The sequence below is a fragment of the Balaenoptera physalus genome (genome assembly GCF_965194825.1).
Source record: "Balaenoptera physalus genome assembly, chromosome: X".
Taxonomy (NCBI): Eukaryota; Metazoa; Chordata; class Mammalia; order Artiodactyla; family Balaenopteridae; genus Balaenoptera; species Balaenoptera physalus.
Window position 1 is genome coordinate 131,094,173 of NC_138903.1, and position 23,821 is coordinate 131,117,993.

Consider the following 23,821-nt stretch of genomic DNA (forward strand, 5'->3'; position numbering starts at 1 on the left):
ATCTCCTTTGGGGATGAAGCAAAGAACCAGCAGTTTGATGACCACACAGAGATAAAACCTTACATCACTTGTTTTTTTTGTCTTCCAGGGAATTTCTTTGGAGACGTCCATGGAATTTGGGGGCTTGCTACAGAGGCTAATCATGGCTGTCCTTTCTTTGCAGAGGAGTGCTTACCTAATGTCTGATATCAGCTGGTCCCCTGTGAGAAAGACCAGAGATAAGGTGGTACCTCCAAGCAAGACGAGTGGAAGTTCCTCAAATCCTGCATGCTGTGTTCAGGGGGGGATGGAAGCCCTCCCTGGTTTGGTGAGTATTCTATTGTGATTCCTGATGGTAATTACAGCCCCACTGACCAGGGCCTCCTTCCTCCCAGGCCCCGTGCCAGGCACTCTGCATGCATCGTCCCATCAAATCCTCCCAACTCTATGAGGTAGGTATTATTTATTATTGGGCCTGTCATGGCTTCAGAGATGTTAATTACCTTCTCCAGGACCCACCAGGATTTATACTCAAGCCCAAGCTCTTCCTGCTCTGCTACTGCTAATCTCTCTGCTTTGGGGGGCGAGTTATGCCTCGTTTCCAAGGAAGCCTGGCTGATGGTTATTAGGATTAATGCATTTAATAATCCCTCTCTTTTGAATGTTGTCTCTGACAACTCAGCACTAATTGCATAATTAAAGTTAATTAATGCTAATGACGTGCTCTACAAATGACAAGCATTACATACCTATATGCTATCATTACCCCCTTGCATGCAGTCTGACACTGAAAGAATCCATTTATTTAAGGATAAAAAGAACATGAAAGTTGGTGAAGATGGGACCTGACTTTTCTGCCCCCCTTGCAACATTGTGCTTTAGGATTTGGGAAGTGTTACATAAATGCCTGCCTCACTAAACATCTTTTTGCTCTATTGTTTCCTGGTTTTTGCAGATGTCATGCCATGCTGAAGCTTTTAAACTTAATAATTAGAGTTTGTAGTGCTTGAAAGGTGTAATACAGCTACAAATCAGAATGATCTACTTAAAATACACTTCGGGAGGACTCATGCTGTTTTAAAATTAGTCCCTCCTGAAACTGAGTTCAGGAGCTTCTTTCTAAACTCCATAAACGTTTAGGATTTTTATCTTTAATTTTAGCATGGAGAAAAGAATACATCCAAAGACTACTGCACAGAATGGTGCATCCCACATCCCCGAGTTTTAATGAGATATGATTGACAAATTAAAAATACATATTAAAAAAAATACATATTTAAGGTGTACCACGTGATGTTTTGATATGTGTATACACTGTGAAATGAGTTGAGTGATCCAGTTTTTTGTTTCTTTGTGGGTTTTTTTGTTTTTTTCTTTTTGCTGCACCCCGCTTGGCTTGTGGGATCTTTGTTCCCTAACCAGGGATCGAACCCGGGCCTTGGCGGTGAAAGCACAGGGTCCTAACTACTGGCCTGCCAGGGAATTCCCTTCAGTGATCCAGTTTTGAAATCAGAAGGATTGCATTGGAGATAGAAAGTTCTGGAGAACTTTTTGTGGCATATCCTCCTTGACTGAGGGGCAAGGGTTGTCACTATTACGAGTTAAGTTTAATATTAGTGGTGTTAAATTCATACTTCCTTTGTTCATTGTGCACTGCATGCTGGATGTGAATTAAAGTTGGGTACCCATCTTTCAACTCATTGAAGGTCCTTTTCACTTGTCACAAAACTGGCCAGCTTGAGAAAACATGTAGTGTTAAATCTTTCCCAGGAAGGATTATTCGATTCTGGAGGGACTGACTGAGGGAGGTTGTGGAATTGTCTTCCCTAAAGAGTCTTTAGAAACATATTCTTTAGAGACATCAGATCATGTAATGCAGGGCAACCGAGCAAAGCTCTGGTGGGTTTCTCTCCAGGGAAAGGCAGGAAAGGAGGGCAGATGGGGAAGGGTGAAAGAAACTACCTTGCCGTTTGGATGGCCGCGCTTTTGGCGGGTCAACTGCAACATTGTTTAGTTGCTCTCCCTTTGACCTCTCGGGGTTCCACGCACAGCTCAGCCCACCCTGCAGAGCAGGGAGCAGCGAGCAGCGAGCGGCGAGCGGCATCAACCTGATAGGACGGAATACTCGACACTTAGCTACGGACGAGATTTTGGTTCCTCCCCGGCTACAGCAGCCCTTTTGATTAGGAGAGATGTGAGCTTGTTTAGTTCCACATCGGAGCCCAGATCGGACCCGAGGGGCCATCTTCTGGCTCCACACCCCTCATCTGGCGCTTCTTGATGGGTATCCGGGGATCCGGGAAGGGCGGAGGCCTTGGCGCGGAAGCAGCTTTCCCACCCTCAGGTCCCGAAAAGGCTGCTGGGACCCCAGCACGTGAGGGTCAGAGTGCAAGTGCTCTTGCCCCCGCTTTGCACCCTGGGAGTCTCACTTCGGGACCTTTGCGACTTTCAGTGACGACTGGAGGCCGTGGAGGAGCTTCGAGGGCTCACTGCGCCCACCTCTTATATAAATCGCTGGCCCTCAGCTCCCTGCGGACAGTGGAGACTTCGGACAGGGTGAGTGCAGTGGGCTGGGGCCTTGCAAGTGAGGGCCACTTTAACGCAATGGGCGGGGAGCCATTTTGCCCCGTGCTGTGGGACCCTCTTGGAGAGACGCCTCACTCGGGCTTCCATCTTCCTGAGCACCCCGGCCGGGACGGCTGGTTGGGAGGTACGTGGGGTGCCTCGGCGTGAAGCCAGGCATTTTGAGGCCGCCACGTGGCAACCATTACTGGTGTCGTGGCAGGAGGCACTCTTTGACTCCTCTTCAGAAACTTCAAGAAAGTTCCCAGCATCAACCTAAACTTCAGAAACAGATTTTTGAGGCAAGTGAGCAAGGAACAAAGCCAGAGGCGCTCCTGGGCAAGTGGGCCCGGTGGGCCTCCATTAGCACAGTGGAGGGGGGATGGAAAGCAAGAGACCAGCCTGCTTTAGTAGACCAAGCAGTTGGTCTGCTGGGAGGCTGCACACTTTCTGATTCTGTGGGCCGCTTTGCAAGGGTAGCTTTTCAAAGGATCCACTTGAGGGTTTTGTTTGTTTTTGTGAGTTTTTTAATATTAAAATTTTAAATATTGTATCATTTCAGTGGTTTTTTAGAAACTGAAGTACAGTTAATTTATAATATTGTGTTAGTTTCGTGTTTACAGTGCAGTAATTCATTATTTTTGCAGATTATACTCCTTTATAGGTTATTGCAAGATAATGGGTATAATTTGCTGTCCTATACAGTACATCCTTGTTGCTTATCTATTTTATACCTAGTAGTTTGCATCTGTTAATCCCATACCCCTAATTTGCCCCTCCACCCTCCTCTTTCCCCTTTGGTAACCTCTAGTTTGTTATTCTGTCTCTGTGAGTCTGTTTCTATTTTTTTTTTAATTTATTATTTTTTTTTTGGCTGCGTTGGGTCTTCGTTGCTGCGTACAGGCTTTCTCTAGTTGTGGCGAGCGGGGGCTACTCTCCGTTGTGGTGCGTGGGCTTCTCATTGCAGTGACTTCTCTTGTTGTGGAGCATGGGCTCTAGGCGTCCGGGCTTCATTAGTTGTGGCACGAGGGCTCAGTAGTTGTGGCTCACGGGCTCTAGAGCGCAAGCTCAGTAGTTGTGGCGCACGGGCTTAGTTGCTCTGCGGCATGTGGGATCATCCCAGACCAGGGCTCGAACCCGTGTCCCCTGCATTGGCAGGCGGATTCTTAACCACTGTGCCACGAGGAAAGCCCTGTTTCTATTTTTTAAATAAGTTCATTTGTATCATTTTTTAGATTCCACACATAGGTGATATGATACTTGTCTTTGTCTAACTTACTTCACTGAGTATGATAACCTCGAGGTCCATCCATGCTGCTGCAAATGACATTATTTAATTCTTTTCAGTGGCTGAGTAGTATTCTATTGTATATATGTACTGCATCTTCTTTATCCATTCATCTGTCGATGGACACTTAGGTTGCTTCCGTGTCTTGGCTATTGTAAGTAATGCTGCTATGAACATTGGTGTGCAAGTATCATTTTATATTAGTGGATTTTTTTGTTTTTCATTTTTCGAATGCACTGGCATTCAGATATGTGTGTGAGTGCATCAAGACTCAGAGCGCAGAATACCTGGCTACACCAGAAAATCCCTTCTTGTAAAATGGAGTAAAACATACAAGGTGAAGCCGCATCTATGTACTTAAAAAGCTGTAGTATATGTGACTGAAGCCTACATAAATATAAACAAATGCCCCTATAGCAATAAGTAAATAGGACTCCCCAAAGTAAACAAAGTCAACAAAAGCTAAGTAAACAACTCAGTCTGAGGAAAAGCTTTTACGATTGGTAGAACAACTTATGTTAAAATGGCTTTACTGTGTTTAAATTGATGTTTCTAAAACTGTTCTTTCTTTGAGGAATGTAGTCAAATTGGTTCAGAGAGGGAAGGAACTCTTGAAGTTTTGAATTCGTTTTCTGTAGAATGGCATGTTCTGGACCTCCTTGTGTGGGGAGATTAGAGACTGGCTTTTAACTCTTCTGTGAATTTTAAAAATGGAGTTTTTACTTAATAATGGGACCAGATGAGCTCAATATACAGGTAGAGTCATTTAATTAATTATTTTCCTGATTTCACTTTGTTACTGGCAAACACTTACTGGCTTCGTTCTGTAAATTCAAATTCTGCTTGTAAATAGTGACATAGTTTACAACTCTGAAAGTCAAACTACCATGAAGCCATGTGCTAGGGGTTTGAAAATGGGCATATCCAAAAAATCGCCATGAAATGTGATCAGGTCATAAATATTTTAAAATAAGGATGCCTAGATACCAGCGCAGCCTGTGCTGATGTTGGCTGCGGAGGTGGCAGTGGCGAGGTTAGTGACTAGCAAACTAGGGAAGTGTGATTAAAGGTACCAAGTGATTTGGAGGTTGTAAGCAAGTAGGAGAAGCTAGGATTTTTAAGATTTCAAGGAATTCTGCTTTCTCAGGTGGAAGCAAAACCCGAAAGAGAAGAGAATAGATAGATAGCTGTGAAATCTGGCAAGGCTGGGAGAGAAAAAGAGAAGAGAGAAAAAGCAGAGGGCAAGGTCTGTATAGTTTCCCTGCTGTTTTTCTGGGGCTTACTGAGCAGTAGATTGCTAATTTCTCTGACCCCAAACGTGAATAAGGAATTTGAAAGCAAGAATAATTATCATTATACTCCTTAGAGAAATTTTGCATCATTATTTTTCAACTTATTTCTTTAAACAAAATGAAATAAGAGGATCAACTTTTCATATAATGACTAACCCCTCAAAAAAGGATGATTTTTCCTTTTTAAATTTAAAATGGCAGATGAGGAGCCCCAGAGCTGTAATTGCTTGATACGGAGGGAGCAGTGTGAGCAGGCAGGCCAGTGAATCATCCAGGTGTCTGGATGGGGCAACTGGGGTTACTTTATGCGTAATTGAATTAAAATGAAGACGGCCCTTTGCTTGTATAGCTCAGTAGCTTGAGGTGTTCCCTGCAGAGGACCTTGGCTGGTGGGTGAGGCCAATGGGGGGGGCGTGTGATGACCCAAGGAGGGACAGTTGGCTTTTCTCATCTTGGCTGGTTATTTTACAACTAAATGATTCTCTTTTGGGTCCTTGACCTGTGGATGTTGCTATTTCTGTCAGGAAAATACATTTTTAAACAGTGCTATGAAAGATTTTCATGTACAGTATATCTTCATAGGATCTTAATGGAACAAGCACCTGCTTTGATCCTACTTACTCTCCCTTATTTTGAAATTAGTTGCTTAACTCTGAATATCATGGCAGAGGGAATTCTCAGGCTGCAAGTCCATCCCAGACAACGGCAAGACCTCTTAGTAGGTCTTTTCTAACCCAGGGCTGCAGCTGTACAAAGGAGAAAATGTCATTTCCTGAGTAATCACACATTCCTCCTGCTTTATAAAAGAAAGCAATTCTGCACTCAGTGATCACATTTAGAAATAAATACTGTCAACAGACGTGCTTGCTCTAGAAAACAGTCCAGTTGTGTCTGAAGTACCTAGTTTTGTTTTGGTTATTTCTCTGCCTGTTCTAGACGAAAAGGGAGGATTGAGGTGTGGCTACACCAAGGCATCCAAAGAGGATCCTTTCCATGAAATTTCAGGGAATAGTTGGAAAACATTTGACCCATGACTTTGAAAGTACTTGGGCCAGTGTGGCCAGGTGGGAGAGGCCTCTGGGCTTAGTGATGAGAAGGCCTGGGTACCGACCCCCTCATCAGTCAGTCAGTACACAGGGAGATACCTGCCTCTGAGCATGGGCCTGGCACTTGTGGGGAGAGGAGGGAACTGGACCCTTCCATCTGCCAAGAGCAGGCTGAGCTGGAAATAAGACCCAGAGTCGTCGAGGTTTCTGTGGACTCTTGGCATCTCTTGATGGCTCTGGTGTGGGAAAACTGAGTCATGTCTACCTGCTCTACCCATAAAAACTGCTCTGTCTGTCATGCCCTGGTCACTTATGCTATGTCTGAATGTTGATAGGTGCAAGCTACGTGTGGCAAAGGTTCCCACTGGGTTTTCAAGGTGATAATCCTGGAACATCAGTCTCTTGAAAGACAAGAGGCAAATAATTATCAGGTTTTGTAATAGAGCACATAAACCTCCTTTGAAGTTGGCCTCCCTGTTTAGGCTCTGCAAAGAAACTTTACATTTTCCCTTTGTCCTTTATCAAGAGCTTAAGATCTCTGGCAGGCTTTTCCTAAACACCACATAAATATTAAACTGACTTACAAATATTGTTTATGAGAAACAGAATATTGTTCTTGTTGTTTGATATATATTTTTGGGTATGTGTCTTGAGTCTAGCTAATGTTCCACTAGGGAAGGATGCTTTGGAAGTTGATGAGTCTTTCATCTGATTCTATTTCTAACTATTAAGCGCACTATTTAAGTAACAGGTTGTTCTTTAATTATACAGTGTGCGTGACCACTAATAAATGTGCCCCATATTTAAATATACAAGTGGTACCTTTGGGAGGGCAGAGAGCTAAGGGCAGTCAGCCTTTCATATGCTAATACCTGAGATCAAGGCATACTAGATAGTACTCAATGAAGCCATAATATTTAGCTTTGGAAATTAAAGCATAAATTCATGAATTTGATTAGCATTCTTCTCTCTGCATTATATATTTAACCATAATATATGCATGCACCAATGTTCCAAGATTTTTCCTTTTTGTTTTTAATTTTTGGCAATGTATGTTTTACTTCCTACAGTATTTGTTGAATTTGTGAAGGCTGTTGTTTTTCAGGAGAAAGCCAAGAGGTTTTGAACTCCCAGTGTGTCTTCTTGCTGCTTGTCCCCTTATTAATGTAAACCTTAGACTTTCCATGGAGCTGCCCCTCCTTTATGGTATCTGATGCTCCTGAGAGAGACCTTATGGGTTCGTGGTGTTAGGGCTTAGCGCCATTTTACAGGTGCTCAGAGAGGCCAGGTGACTTGCCTAAGGACACACAGCTACTGCAGAACTGGGACTGGATTCTAAGCATTCTGACTTTAAGAATGTTGATTTCCACTTTTTTTTCTACCTTTTATTTATGCATAGTTGACTTACAATATTCTGTAAGTTTTGGGTGACAACACAGTGATTCAACATTTTTATTGATTATACTCCATTTAATGTTATTATAAAATATTGGCTATATTCCCTGTGCTGTACCTTGTAGCTTATTTATTTTATACATAGTAGTTTGTACCTCTTAATTCCCTACCCCTTTTTTGCCCCTCCCCCCTTCCCTCTCCCCACTGCTAACTACTTGTTTGTTCTCTATACTTGTGAGTCTGTTTCTGTATTGTTATCTTCACTAGTTTGTTGTGTTTTTTAGATTCCACATGTAAGTGATATCATACAGTATTTGTCTTTCTCTGTCTGACTTATGTCCCTAAGCGTAATACCCTCCAGGTGCAGGAGTGAGCAAGCGTGTGTGCACACTCTTCATGAGTGGAGTCTAGGTTTCCTACAGCCCTCTTGTAAGTGCCACTGGTTTTCATACTAGCTAAGAGGTCTTCGAACTTCTCACTCCCCGGGGGGCATCTCTGAGCCCACGATATCCCCCTCTTCTCCTGTGTCCCCTCGTAGGGGAGTGGGTCCTGACCTGCTTGCTTCTCTTCCCTTCCTACCTGACTTCGTGTGGATATTTGTAGCCTTAGTTGTAGAAGGGTCTTTCTGCCAGTCTCCTGTTTGTTTTCAGTGAGGATTGCTTTGCATGTAGATGTAACTTTGACGTGTTTGTGAAGGGAGGTGAGCTCCAATCCACATCCTCCTACTCCACCATCTTCCTCCTGTCTGATTTCCACTAGTTTTGCAACCTTGTTAAGCCACTTGAGTAATAATTTTTAAAGTGTGGATTAAAAGCAAGTTTTGTTTTGTTTTTTCTGGCTTGCTATACTCTAACTTCAGGTCTCCCATTTGGGGGCATGAACTTGTAAGTCAGTTGCTTCTTCATTGAAAGCAATAAATATATGCCTTAGTCTAGGCATAAGTTGTGAAAGCTTCACTATGCTTCCCAGGCTGGGTCAAGACCACTTTGAAGCATTCCTGGGTACCATGCAGACAGAACTTAGTCAAGGCTGTTTATTCTTTGCCTTCTCTAGTATCGGCTCTGTTTGCTGATCTTCTCAGGAAACCTAGGTGCGAGCTCTGCTGTATAGCATGGACCACACAGCGCTTTGAAATGAGGAAGCTTTAAAGTCACAGGCAAGAGTTTGACTGGGAAATTGAAGGGTCTGTCTGCACAAAAGGATTGTACTTTGAGGTGAAATTCACAAACAAAGGCAATCAACATGAGGAATCTGGAAACTCTCAGTGGGAGCTGTTTCATTTGTCTGTGCATTCCACAGGAAACAAGTGGCAACCTTTTGTGTAAAGTTCCAGCATATGTGATCCCAGAAGGTATTTGAAGTGTACTGCGCAGGGAGGATATTGCAGCTGTCAGCGAGGGCATTCGCAGAGCTTCCCTTTAACGTGGCTGTGTCTTAACTGGAGAAAAGGAATTGTGCGAGAGTGGAGCCGGGGGGAGGGTGTTTGGCGTGGGCACAGCCAAGAATCAGCAACAATGAGGGAGATCATTTTAAGTGAGGAGGTCCACAGTTTTTCATTCCGGAAATGGAAGGTTTCTTTGGCCCCTCTTTCTAATTCGAGAACTGTGTAGCTAATAAATTGAGAACATTTTTAGTAAAGTGGTATATATATTTTTTAATCTTTCATGTGATATTGGCACATAATTCATATATAGATCTTAAATTATTTTTGTTGTATATGGGTTTTCATTATTGAATATGGCCCCTTTTAAAGAAGATGTTCAACAGCTTCTGGGAGACAATTTCCCTGCTTTTTTGGGTAAGGCAGCGTAGGGTACACGGAAGAATGGAACAGAATTCAGGAAAACTGGGGGAATTACCTTAAGGTAAGGGGGTTAAGATAACTTAGGAGAAACCACTTCAATTCGAAAGGGCTTATTTGTTAGTTGAAAAATAGGGATCAGTTAGACTTGCCCTGAGAACAAACTGTATTTACAGAATTTTCAGAGCTACATTAAAAAGACTGGAAAGAAATCATCTGAAATGGCAGTATTTGCCTCTGAGTGGTAGAATTCTGCTTGCGTTGAGTCTCCATTCTATTTTGTAAATTTAACACTTTCAAAAGGAAGAAAACGAAAATCAATTTCTTTAAAAAAAAAAAATGAAATCGCAAAAGAAACCAGAAACCTGGCTCTTTCCCAGTGTTCTAATGGGAAATGATTATAGAGTTCTACAAAACTGTCGAAGGGGCTTCACGGTGCTGAAAGGTCTTTGATCTCTTTAGGAAGTATTGTAGGGGATGGCTTTGCCGGAGCGCCCGGCTTCCTCATCCCCTTTCCTCTGTGGAGGTCGGGCTCCAGGACCTTTGTGTTGAGTGGTGAGCGCCCAGGGTGCAGCTGGGAGCACTAGCAGTAGGCACTCTCTCATGGAGCACCTTTTGGGTCTGAGGCTGACAATTGTCCTGCCTCTTATTGGGCAAGCCCTCGGCCTGTGGGCTGCCAGCTGCCTCAGTGTTACCAAAAGGAGACGGTTCATTCATTCTTTCACTGTGGATTGTCAGCTGAATAAAGCGGCCCACCACAGCCTGCGGGACAAAAGCTCTCCATTAGGATTACACTGCCAGGTTGGAGAATGGCTCTTTCAACGCGGCAAGGCCTCAAATAGGGGCTGTACTCAGCAGACCACCTTTATGCAAATCCCTCTTCTTTGTCCAAAGGCCCCCGTGACAGAGGCCAGCTAAGCCTTTCTGGGCAGATAGGCTTTGTGCAGGGCTGGGAGGGAGATCACCCAGGTTAGGTGTTTCTAGGAAGAAAAGCAGAACTGGTTTTGTAAAATGCTAGTGGTAATAAATTGAATGTGTCTGTTGTTTCCAGCTCTCTCCTGGTTTCTTTCCTGATCCTGGACTTCCTCATAATTGCCCGGGGTGGAGAAGCTGCTTGATCTGTGCTCCTCACTTGCTTGGGCTCTCTTCTCTCTCCCGGCTGCTGCTCACTCCCTCTATCCTTCTCATTGAATATTTCCAAGGTTGTATCTTCCCCTCCTCAGGTCACTCCCTTGGGGCACTATAGTGATGAGTCGAATTTCAACTATTCTTTGTGTGCGTCTTGCAGAATAGACTAGAAGAGATCGCCAAGTCATGTGTCCAACTATTGCTCTTATCTACGTGGTCAAATCGATAATTCTTGTCAAATAGAGGGTGGGTTTTCCTACATGTTTCATTGATGCCTAAACAAGCAAGAGAACCCACAGCTGGTGAATTTTCTCTCCAGACTCTTCCATAACCCAGTTTCCCTCTAGTAAAGGACACCTTTGGCCTTGTGACCTTCAGCCTCTTGAGCCCCCGCTGCCCCCAGGCCCATAACGGCAGTATCACATCTGCCTTGTAACCCGTTCTTTGTCTCTTCTCATTTTCGTCTGCCTCCTTTATGCCATGTCTGAAATCTGTCCTCTCTTGCAAGTTTCTTCTGTTCCTTCAGCAGACCTGCTAAACTCACGGCTTTCCTCAGCCTGTCTGCTTCAGCCCCTGGTATCATCTCTCTTAAAGTTGCTTTGATCATATTAGTCCCCTCTCAGAAATTTGCTGTAGTGCCCAACTAGCTTACAAATTAAATTAAAATGTTAACATCTTCAGTTAGAGAACCCAGCCTGTCTGACCACATCAATTTCCCCATTTGATTCTTATACTTTTCAGTATTCCACCTTCTCAATTTTTTATTTTCATTTATTTTTGGCTGCATTGGGTCTTTGTTGCTGCACATGGGCTTTCTCTAGTTGCGGCGAGCGGGGGCTACTCTTCGTTGCGGTGCGTGGCCTTCTCATTGCGGTGGCTTCTCTTGTTGCAGAGCACGGGCTCTAGGCACGTGGGCTTCAGTAGTTGTGGCTCGCGGGCTCCAGAGCGCAGGCTCAGTAGTTGTGGCGCATGGGCTTAGTTGCTCCACGGCATGTGGGATCCTCCTGGACCAGGGATCGAACCCATGTCCCCTGCATTGGCAGGAGGATTCTTAACCACTGCACCACCAGGGAAGACCCCCCTTCTCAATTTTTTTTTATATATATGTTTACCTACTTTTCTATTTTTTGAAATTAATTTATTTATTTATTTATTTATTTTTGGCTGTGTTGGGTCTTCGTTTCTGTGCAAGGGCTTTCTCTAGTTGCGGCGAGTGGGGGCCACTCTTCATCGTGGTGCGCGGGCCTCTCACTGTTGCGGCCTCTCTTGTTGCAGAGCACAAGCTCCAGACGCGCAGGCTCGGTAGTTGTGGCTCACGGGCCTAGTTGCTCCGCGGCATGTGGGATCTTCCCAGACCAGGGCTTGAACCCGCATCCCCTGCATCGGCAGGCAGATTCTCAACCACTGCGCCACCAGTGAAGCCCCCTTCTCAATTTTTAAAGAATTATTTTGACAGTCATGTAGGTCTTTGAAATAATTATTGTTTCTCTTTAGGTCTTTTAGCTTTTAAGTGCTAACAATAGCAACAAAAACAAGCTGGCATAGTGCCTCGCGCATAGTCTATAACTATTTGGGACATGAACAACTAACTAAATCCATGGAAGCACTTGAAATTGCTGAAGACACCTCAATTTGTCCAGAAACCAGAAGCATAGGACTCAATGTCCTGAAAACAGAATTCTTGCTTCCTTGGTAACTTCCTATGGAGTCAAGTAGAGTGAAGCTTAATAAATATGGACCAAGAGTGGCCTAAAATACTCCAGTGTAATATGTAATACTTTCAGGTTCTTGACTCAAATTCAGTATTTCTGTGAGTTTGTATATGTGACTCTTCCTGTTTAGAAAGTTCTGCTATGAAGAGTTCCTGTATAATTTTCTTCGGTTTGTTTCAACAGTTGATTCTCAGATTTTAAATTGAAAATGGACTGAAAACAGAGAAAACTTACTTATTAGATTCCTTTTTTTTTTGGCTGCACCATACGGCATGCAGGGTTTTAGTTCCTCAACCAGGGATCGAACCCATGCCCCGTGCAGTGGAAGTGCAGAGTTGTAACCACTGGACGGCCAGGGAAGTCCCCAGATTCTTAATTAAATGATTCACTGAGATCTCTTTCAGTGGTTCACTTAAAATATACCTTTATGTAAAGAGAGATGGCTATCTACATATTGTCATCTCTCCTGCATTTTTTCCTACATCTTTTTCTATATCTTAGATTATTCTTTTCCTGAATCCTAGGGTCTCTGGAGAAAGAGAAAACTCTTGTCACAGTCCTCAACGAGCTGAATGCAATTTATTCTTCACAGTTTTGCAGGCTAGGTTCAGACAGCCATGTATTGTAGGGAGGAACTAACCTTTTTCCCTGCACTGAGGGGAGAAACTGACAACATGTGACTTTCATACAGGGCCAGATAGGGCAGGTGCCATCAGGACTACAGGAGAGGGGATCAGAAAGGGCTTCTTGGAGAAGGTGCTTTGGAGAATGTGCCTTGAAGGATAGATGTGGCTTCAATTAGTAAAGATATGGAGAAGGGCCTTCTAGGCAGGGAGACTATCCTGAGCAAAGCCTGGGTGGGTGGATGGAAGAGTGTGTGTGACTGAGTGATGGTGCATACTTCCTGGAATTCAGAAGACGTAAGCTATGGTGTGGCTGAAGAGGTGAATTGGGTCATATTGTAGAGGGCCTTGGGTGACAAACTGAGACAGTTTGACTATGAGGGATGTTTAAAAGCTGCAAAGAGAACACATGTAACCATGATATGATATGCACAGTCACATATTCAATAAACATGTGGAACCCCTTGTGTTCTCCCCTTAGTAACGTGGTCTTATCTGCAATGAGGTGAGATAGAATCAGCCTAGTAAACGAAGCCAAACCCAAACCTACCTAACTAGGTGGGCCCCAGGATCCACATTACTGCTCTTGCTTGCTTCACAGGGGTTTCAAATGACAAATTTTGTCAGAGGCTCTTCCTCTAGGTCAGAGCCGTGCCAAGCCAATAGTTCTGGATGCCAGTCGCCAGTGGAGTAAGCATTGGGTGTGAATGCCACCACGGGCACCCAGTCGGCTTCTTGCAGATGCCCTTTGGCCAATGTGAACTGAGGTCACATGTTGAGAAGCGGCCCCAGTTCCCTTCAGTGGATGCTTCCTGAGCTGCCACTCTGTGCCAGGTGCTGGGGACAAGCAGTCACGAGACCAGATTCTGGCCTTGTGCTCACACTCCAGTGACAAAGGCTCGAACAGTGATCAGACTTCCTAGAAAGTAGCAAGTGCCCTGAAAGAGAAGTAGACAATGAGCTCTACAGGGCTGAGGGAGGAGGAATCTGGGGAGACCATGTGCATGATTCTGGAAAATCTTGAGAAAAATGGTATCTTTTTGGACACATTCATATATCCAGATCCCCAGATACCTTCAGGCCTCATAGATGCTGTGGAGTATGTTTGGCAAACATCAGAAACAGACTTTTATCTGGAGACCATGCTATTTGGCCTCAGCATTAGTACCATCCAGATAGTACAAGGATTATGTGTCTCTCAGAGAAGGTGGAGACACTCCCTGTTTAATGCAAAGAAAATCCATAACACTTGGTAGAAGAAATTTGTGAACATCAACATCACTTCCATATCTAAAAACCACGTAAAGGATTCAAGTAAACTTTTTTTCTAATTATACATAAAGGAGAGTTTGTATAGTGGCAGATCTTAACATCATCTCTAGGCTTGTATCAAGGCGACTGGACAAGTTAGCATGAGAAAGCTTAGGGCCTTCGGTCAAGTAGGCTGCCATTGTGATTGATGGGGAGCTGAAATGAGGGAGAGACTAAAGAAATTTGACTTCATGGAGAAGCTGGCAGCAGTTTAAGAACATTCTTGGGTGAGGAGCAATCCCAGTTTCTCCAGCCCATAGCATTGCTGTGAGAATCATAGCACTGTGTGCCAAAGTCAGTTCTAACCTGGGAACTCTTGGTAGTTGAAAAAAGGTTCTCTTATCTTTATTTTAAATGTACAGTTACATGATTATTGACTTCCCTTGTGTGGCTAGAAAGGCTATTTTTGATCTAGAAACATCTCTTTCTTCAAAGGTGAACTGAATAGACTATCCAGTGTCCACAGACAGCACTCACCAGTTTCTTCAATTCTCGTTCTTGGGTAAGAAAATGCCTTTTATCTTTTAGATTTTTGCTTTATACTTACTTTTTTAAAAAAATTTATTTATTTATTTTCGGCTGTGTTGGGTCTTCGTTTCTGTGTGGCTTTCTCTAGTTGCGGCAAGCGGGGGCCACTCTTCATCGCGGTGCGCGGGCCTCTCACTGTCGCGGCCTCTCCCGTTGCAGAGCACAGGCTCCAGAGGCGCAGGCTCAGTAGTCGTGGCTCACGGGCCCAGTTGCTCTGCGGCATGTGGGATCTTCCCAGACCAGGGCTCGAACCCGTGTCCCCTGCATTAGCAGGCAGATTCTCAACCACTGCGCCACCAGGGAAGCCCCTATACTTACTTTTTATATTGTACTGTGTGCTTGTAATCTAATGGAAGTAAGAGTCCTCTGTGTTTTGAAACTGATGTCAAGTTGTAAGTGTTTGGGGGGAAATCTAAGTAATGAGCTGCATTTTAAAATAATAACACCTGAATTAGTCAATAATTCAATAATTCATACAATCAAGATGTGCTCAGTTAAAGCACAGGTCAAGATGTAACATCATTCAAGTAGTCACAATCAACTCTTAACACTGGCGAATTGAATACATGTGAAATTGTGTAGCAAATATTATTTGTGTAAACAAATAATAAAAATATCTGTTTAGAGATGTCATTGATTTTTACCAGCTACAGATTTAAAATGCAAATCATATCTTATTCTACTTGGACACTCTAAAGGTAGCACTCTACCCATTTCCCTGAGAGAATTATAAAATCAAATGAAGGAAAGAAAAGATGTCTTGGTTTTGGTAAATTGGAGATTTTAGATCAATGATGTGTGTGTGTGTGTGTGTGTGTGTGTGTGTGTGTGTGTGTGTATACATGCATGTAAACTCAATTGTAGAACAAGTGCAAAGAGAACTGAACTTGAATGCAAAGTTTTTGCATCTAAGTTTATATTTATATAGGTGTGTATATGATGATATATTCTCATAAATGAAAAATCAACCTACATATTTCCTTTGAACTGTGATGTATAAAATAAAACGTAACATATATTTATTGCAATAAATGTAATTTGGTGTTTAGGTACTCTGGGAACTTTGATACTTCTGTAATGAAAATGTGAACAAATATGAAAAATAAATTTATAAATCTTAGGATGTAAGTTATACTCATTCTCACCCATTTCTTCCAACGAGGGCATTTTCCCAAGTATTCAACTGGTGAGTTCCATAAATATGTTTTCAAAAATTGCATGGGACTTAGATGTCTCTCATGCCAAGTTGCTCATCTTTTAAAAACATCTCAATAGATACACAAGTTGTCCTTATGTACCCTTGAAATTCCATACTGGGACTATTTCCTTAGTATAGGAATTCCAATGTGGTGATACACCTGATGAACAGCTTTTACCTTGTTTCTGGCTTCGAAGTTATTTAGACGTCAGAGATTAAGGTCATATTAATTTATGGTTCATACTGTTTGCAAAAAGGAGAACATTATCTTACATAGATAATTCTGAAAGAGAAACATATGTAATGCACAATCATTGCAATTGCTCTTTTTTATGTTGGAAGAAAGTCTTTCCTGTTTACTTTTTTTTAAATTTCAGCTTTATTGAAGCATAATGGACATGCAAAAAATATGGAACGCTTCACAAATTTGTGCATCATCCTTGCAAAGTGCCATGCTAATCTTCTCTGTATCATTCCAATTTTAGAATATGTGCAGCTGAAGCAAGCACTCCTTGTAATAGTTCTTTAAAAGAGAAGTTTAAGTGAGAGTCCTTTATCCATAGTGCAGGCTATACTGGGCACTTTTTTGGGAGCACCTGGGACTGAAACCAGTAAACTAGTTAAAAGTGACCTATGTAGTTACCACATTCATCTTTCCCTGGACCCTTTATAAACTTTGGGGGGCTCCAAGACTGGTATTTTTATCCCAGAGCTCATTAAAGATTTATTGTTAGGTTTTCAGATTTTCCTTTCTGTCATTCCTAAGTTAAAATGTCTTTGGCCATCGAAGGTGCTTGAGGCTGGGAGATAAATCAAAACAAAGACACGTTTCCAGTGATCCTAAACCTATGAAAGGCCCTGAGATGTCTTGTAATCAAGAAATCTGCTTCACTATATTTAACTCAGCATTTTCCAAACGTACCCAACCAAGGAACACTTCACTTTTACTTTTGCTGCACACCTTTTAACACCGTTTGGTGCTAGTGCTCTGTGGGAGCAATGACCTCTAGGAAAGCCTGGGTTACTTGTACTAGGCTATTTCATATATGTGAGCAATGGCATCTGGCTTTGGTATTCTGGAAATCCCCAGGAATAGGATTTGCCAGCCCTTTCTGAGCAAGAAGAACACCAGCAGTTAATCGCAACTCTTAGGAAAACAGACCATGAATGTTTGCATTGATTTAGGCTCTGGCAGGTTTGGAGGTAGCAAAAACTGCTGGGCTAGCTCCAATCGGTTCAGAAACTGTCTTTCTAGGCTTAGCACTTTCTCTGCTTCTGAGATGAGGACAGAAAACAACCCAACCCCCCAAACCGAGAATGAGATTTGTTGACATGGTCCCCTCTGCTCTTAGATGCTGCTGCTCAGGGATGCGATTCGCCAGAGATCTCTCCCCTCCCCCTCTCCACTTAGTGGTTTTGAGAGGACAGACTTTGGTAACTGAGTCCATGTCTTTGGAGAGGAGGTGCAGGGGGACCAGCATCACACCTGTGGCAAACAAAGAGGATCCCCCTCTTCCAATGAAGCCTGGAAAGTGTGTTGCTTCGGAGAAGAGTTAAAGAAACGAGTTTCAGAATATCAAGAGTTACTTGATTTTTTTTTTTTAAAGAATCCTTTGCTGAGCCGCAGAACAAATCCAATTCCATGTTTCGAGAACCCATCTTTTTCCACTGTAGAAAAGTGGGTTTGCCTAAGGTTGGACAAATTAACTTTTTTTTCTTAAGGAAACAGTAAAAAGTAATTTTCCCATACTGCAAAATTTTAAAACACTTGGCTTCAAGTTTCAGTGAGCTTTCTTTTCAATGAATATGATTTGCATTCTATAATACAGAATTTTTAAAAGTCAGCGTCTGTTTATATTGCATATAAGGTAGATCTAATGTGGACAGTTTCATACCAAATGTTTATCTTATGAGCCAGTGAAAGCTCGTAAATAAAAAACTTGAAAGTTTAACATAAGCCTTTTATTTAGTTGTGGTGTATCTTGGTCATTTTTATCAAATCTTTGAATTAGATGAGTGACTAGAATAACCTTTAGTTTCTATAAATTCTAATATAATGTGCAGTAAACTTGTACCCCCACGAGTAATAATGGAAGAGTTTTAAAGTGTTATGCAGATCTATAGAATCCAAGTCAAAGGATAAGTTATTACTCAGCTTTTGTAAGGGGCAGAGGAATGACTATGTAGGAAATCTAAAAGCCCTAGACATTTTAGGGAAGGAGGCATACAGATATTGACATGAAAGTAACATGGGGATAATCTTGATTCAACTAATTATTTATGTAATCATTTTCAAATTCCAATGCTTTAACCAATATTAAAGCATGATTACTTCATTTATTCACTTATCCAAAAACAATTTTTGGGCCAAAATGAGGAGGGGAGGTCCAAGGCAGGTGGGCAGGCAAGAAAGAGCTTCTTTATTAGCAACTCACTTTAGGAGCAGGATGGACCCTGGCAGCCTGGAGTCGGCCCCGGAAGTCCCTGCCCGAGGCCCAGCTTATCCCTACAGGCTCCAGACCCGGGGAACCAATTCCGGGGAGCTTGGAAGCTGAGTCACGCAGCATGCATCTGTGCAGTTCAGACTCCTGCACGCTGGTCTTCAGGCATCGCGGACCTCTAGGCCTGTGTGGACAGGGGCCACTCACAGCCAATAGCCCATCTTCTTGGGGCCAGCGGTTCCCTACACAGAGAAAAAAAAGAGCTTCTCTTCTCCTGGAATTTCGGAGGCTGTACTTTAGTGTTTTACATTATTTTTATTGTTAGACAACATTATGCACATTGATTTTCCTCAACGGATTGAAATTGAAGTTCTGTTGAAATACAGTGGATCAAAATAGTTTTTCTCTGATAATGGTTTGCTCTCCTCTCCTCTCCTCTGTTGCAGTTTAGTCTACTTTCTCTGTGGTTCTAAGACTGGCAGCCTGAGGTTTCCAATAGTCAGGGAACCCTGAGCTTCACAGTGGCAGAGTTCAGGGGGTTGCATTTAAGAAAATGTGTAGTTACTTTCGCCCAGGTGCACTCTTGCTACCCGTAACATCTGATTCCAGCTTCTGTGCCTCTATTTAGTCCTGTGTTCCCTCTGCGCTCCTCGTCTCTATTCCCTCCTCTCAGCTTCCAGAGCATTTTATATGAATTTAAATCTCGCCGCTTTTGACCTTGTAGTTAGTTATCTATTTACAAGTCTGATCTCTCAGCTTCATCTCTTTATACCCCAGAGTCTGCCATAGAGTCCACACTTAGAAAACTTCTATCAAATGTCAGATGAATAAATAGGATTTCACTTACACACAACTCCGCAGGAAAGATGTGTTATCTGATGAGGGGAAACTTATCTTTGCTTCCAAAATTGTGTCTACTTTTTACATAAGAGCTATCTGGTAAAGAGAACCAGGATATTAGGAGGTAGAATTTTCTCCTGTGGACCTTTTCCCTTTAACATGTTCTCTCTACACTATTTCTTACAGATGAACTATCTATTATACTTTTTGAGTTTCTCATTCTTAATTTTTGGTAAATTCTTGGGTTGATTCTTTTAGAGATGAACCAGTATTGGAACATGGGGACTAAATGATGAAAAGGGAGAGAGGAAAATAATAGGGTAGAAGAGAAAAGTGTCCATTGACTAAGCCTGGAAAGAGATGCGGCACACAACCAGCTTTGTTAGCTCAATTTTGCACAGTGTTAGTGAGTAGCTGAAATGGGGCAGAGTTGTGATGTGTCAAGGGTAGATAGGGACATTTTTCTGTTTAAATATCTGACTCTAGGAGACCTCAGGAACTATTCTCAACAATGTGTCCTTGGATCTTGAATGAGTCTAAGAGTCTTAGCCTTAGTTTGATGCCATGGTCCACTTGGATAATGGCAGCAACAAACACTCAAAAGGGCTCTGGGAGATCTCTTAGGTGGGAGAGAGGTGTAGCAGGGAGAGAGGTGTAGCAGGGGCTTGGAACCCATCATCTCCAACCACTGGAAGAAGGAGAGGTGGGAGGGAATTGATGGAATGCGCTTCAAGATTCTTACCACCTACAAAGCCCAAATGCTGCTGTGCTTCAGCCTTGACGCTGTCTAGAGTCTTGAAGCACACTGGACTGTCACTCTTTGCTATAGACCAGAGATTCTCAAATACTCAAATCTTGTGTCTCACAAATCACTGTCAAGGGACTGGGCTCTCACCAGGATAGAAACCAAACTCCTCTGTTTTTCAGCAAAGGGCATTGATGTGTTTAGACAGTTTGTCAGCATATTTATGATTTTTGGTGAATTTCAAGGACATGATCAATTGCAGAAAGGCTATTGGACATAAATGTGATTGCTACAGAACTTCAAAGTAATTTGTTGATAGGCTAGGGAACCAGAATTGGGAGAGACATGAGATGTTCATGCTTATTCCTAGTCAGTGGGAAGCTCACAGATGGAGAATGGAGGGGATGGTGCGAGGAGAGTAGATGGGAGACGACACGTGACATTTGCAGATGGGTAGTGTTGAAAGAGGGCCAGTGCTAAGTCATGGAGAGGCCATACGCTAGTGAGAGAATGCTCAGGCACTGCCACTGACTCTCAGGGTGGCCCTGAGAAAGTTAGCTAACCTCTCTGGACCCCATTTTCCTCATATATAAAATGGGCAAGATAATAATAGAGCCTGGGATGTAGTAAGTGCTTAACAAATGTCACCTAATGTTATTTCTATGTTTAACTTTTCTGAAAAGTCTTCTATCTTCCTACAGTTATAAAGCTAAATTCAGTAGATATGGTTGAATCCGAGCCCTATCCCAAGGGAGGTTATTGCTTAAATACAAGAATAACATAATGAGAATGTTTTCATCTCCAAGGATCTCCTATAGCAAGGGGCCTGAAGACAGCTTGCTAGCAAGTCCCACTCTAGTTTCTTTGTGATTTCAAAGAGGAAGGATAGCAATATACTCTCAGTAATTAAATTGAAAAATTTGCAGTATTTTTCAGTTCTACATGGTTTTTTGTTGCTGTTGTTTTTGTTTTTGTGTTTTTTTGGAATTCACAGACTGTTTTAACTTGATGAAATCCTTTTTAATAGAGGGGTTATAATTAATGGTTTAAATGCTTCCCTTTATTGACTATGAACTTTACAAGAGCAGAGACTATGTCATCCTCATCTCTGGATTCCCATGCTTGGTATTGCCAAGCCTGGCATAATGTAGGCACTCTGTGAATGCATTTTGAATAAATGCAGTCCTTTAGTTTTTCAAGTTATGGTGCTTTCCATATGTCCTAGTCCTAAGAGAATTCAGATGAAGTCTAGGGGAAATCAAAAGAAGATCTAAAAGAGATATGGCAAAAATCTACTGATGCTTTATATTCATTCTCAGCTAGATTTTTAAAATGTCAATTAGAAGATTACAAATTTCATGGATTAATAGAAAATCAAGGTTGATATACAGTGCCATAGCTAGAAATGTAGGGACCACAAAAAATATTTTTGAGTACAAACTTTCCAGAATAAGTTCTGGAGATCTAATGTACAGCAACGTGACTATAGTTAATAATGCTGTACTTGAAGTTTGCTAAGAGAGTAGATTTTGTGTCCTCACCGCCCCCCCACACCCCAAAGATAATTATGTGAGGTGATGGATGTGTTAATTAACTTGACTGTGGTAATCATTTCATAGCCTATACATATATAAAATCATCACATTGTACATTTAAATATATACAATTTTATTTGTCAATTATACCACAGTAAAGAAAAAATAGAAATTTATTTCTGGAAAAATTACAACTCCCCTCCAAACCCCACAGTAGATCACTCTCATTGTGAAGTGAAGTCTAGCCCTGATAATAGAGATTGAAGGATGGGTCAGGGAAGGATAGTACCAGACAGGCCATCCAGAAGCACAACAGAAATATTATCCCCATGAATCTTCCATCATTAAAGCTCCTTTTCTCCATCTCAGGGGTTAGGGCTTCTCTAAGGATTGGTATCTAGGTTTAATACTAGGACATGCTTTGGGAATAATGAAAAACATTAAGTTCTACAAACTGATTGAATTCTACTTAAAATGTTAAAAATCTTGTTTGTCACCTGGATATCTATAGGGCTCATTTGCTAGTATTTTCATTGTCCAGCTATAGTAACTAGCAAACATACCATGCACATCAGAGCAGCAGAGACTTTGGATCAATTCTGCTTTTCCAGGAAGTGAAGTCCTCAGAGATGCCTTGTTCTTTTAGTGGAAATCAAACCGAGGCTGCACTTCCTGTTGCCTTTCGGAAATGGAGGTAGCCCTGGACAGTTTAAGATAGTTTGGAGCAGCACTTTAAAAATGCCAGAAACTTGGAATCCATTTATCTTGTAAATGCTTCCATAGGCCATTACCCATCCTCTAACCCTTTGAAACGGTTTAAGACATGCTAGGGTCGGTAAGCCTCACACAGAATTCACTTTGGACATTGAACAGGTTGGATTTTTTCAGAAAGTATTTATTCTCTAAAATCCTAGGACTCCTAGGGACCACATCCCTTTGATTTTTGGCGTTCTAAATTCCCACTTCTTCTCTTCTGTCATCTGGGTGTATGGGACCATACTCAGTCACTGCAAACTTTGCAAAGAAAAGGGAGAACTGTTAAGGTCAAATAGTTTGTGCCAACACTCTCACGAGAGGTAACATAAGTTCTCTATATCGTATTTTGTACTTATGTACATTTAACTAGATTAAACAAATACCCAGTGCTTTGTGTTTATGGAGAACAGTTCTAGGTACTTTAGGGTATAGAAAGCAGGGTAAGAGTCCAACTGCCCTGAGGAAGCTTACACACAGGGCACAGTTTGTGTAGGGGTCTTCAAAGGAAGATTTTTAATCACAGTTTCAATGTCAGTGCTTGTGATTGGTCTGTTCATATTTTCTGTTTCTTCCTGGTTCAATCTCGGCAGGTTGTGCATTTCTAAGAATTTGTCGATTTCTTCCAGGCTGTCCATTTTATTGGCATAGAGTTGCTTGTAGTAATCTCTCATGATTGCCTGCTCCTGCCGATCCTCCACGCCACACCTCAAGTTCAGGCCCTTTCATCTCAAGCTCTGCAACCACTTCCCCCTTGTCCGTCTCCACTCTTACTCCCCTCCAGTCCATCCTCACCTCTCGGACAGCATGATCCTACACCAACCTAATCCTCTTCCTCCTCCTAAAGCCCTCCCCTGGGTCCTCTGCTATCCCAGACTGATGGAGAGGCCCTGATCTCTGCAGTAAGCAACTTATTTGATTCTCACAACATTTCTATGAGGTCTGCCCTAATGTTATCATCTCAGTTTCTCAGGAAAACGAGGCGCAGGAAGGAAGCCCAAGATCACCCAGCTAGTAAATGGTACATCAGAGGTTTGAATCCAGAGAGACAGGCCTTGGCATTAAAAGCTGATCTTAGAGGAAATGCTTTCAGTTTTTCACCATTGAGAATGATGTTTACTGTGGGTTTGTTGTATATGGCCTTTATTATGTTGAGGTAGGTTCCCTCTATGCCTACTTTCTGGAGGGTTTTTATCATAAATGGGTGTTGAATTTTGTCCAAAGCTCTCTCTGCATCTATTGAGATGATCATATGGTTTTTATTCTTCAATTTGTTAATATGGTGTATCACATTGATTGATTTGCATATATTGAAGAATCCTTGCATTCCTGGGATAAACCCCACTTGATCATGGTGTATGATCCTTTTAATGTGCTGTTGGATCCTGTTTGCTGGTATTTTGTTGAGGATTTTTGCATCTATGTTCATCAGTGATATTGGCCTGTAGTTTTGTTTCTTTGTGACATCTTTGTCTGGTTTTGGTATCAGGGTGATGGTGGCCTCGTAGAATGAGCTTGGGGGTGTTCCTCCCTCTGCTATAGTTTGGAAGAGTTTGAGAAGGATAGGTGTTAGCTCTTCTCTAAATGGTTGATAAAATTCACCTGTGAAGACATCTGGTCCTGGGCTTTTGTTTGTTGGAATCT

The 23,821-nt window shown here is 42.3% G+C and overlaps 1 protein-coding gene across 1 annotated transcript in view; it reads left to right on the forward strand.

The window, feature by feature from the left end:
* The window catches only part of PASD1 (PAS domain containing repressor 1), a 168,101-nt gene that overhangs the window by 63,037 nt on the left and 81,243 nt on the right, over positions 1 to 23,821 (forward strand). Inside the window, exons 5-6 of the mRNA XM_082444880.1 lie at positions 164 to 307; positions 2,432 to 2,535. The gene's annotated coding sequence lies outside the window, so the exon portion shown is untranslated. The remainder of the gene's footprint in view (positions 1 to 163; positions 308 to 2,431; positions 2,536 to 23,821) is intronic.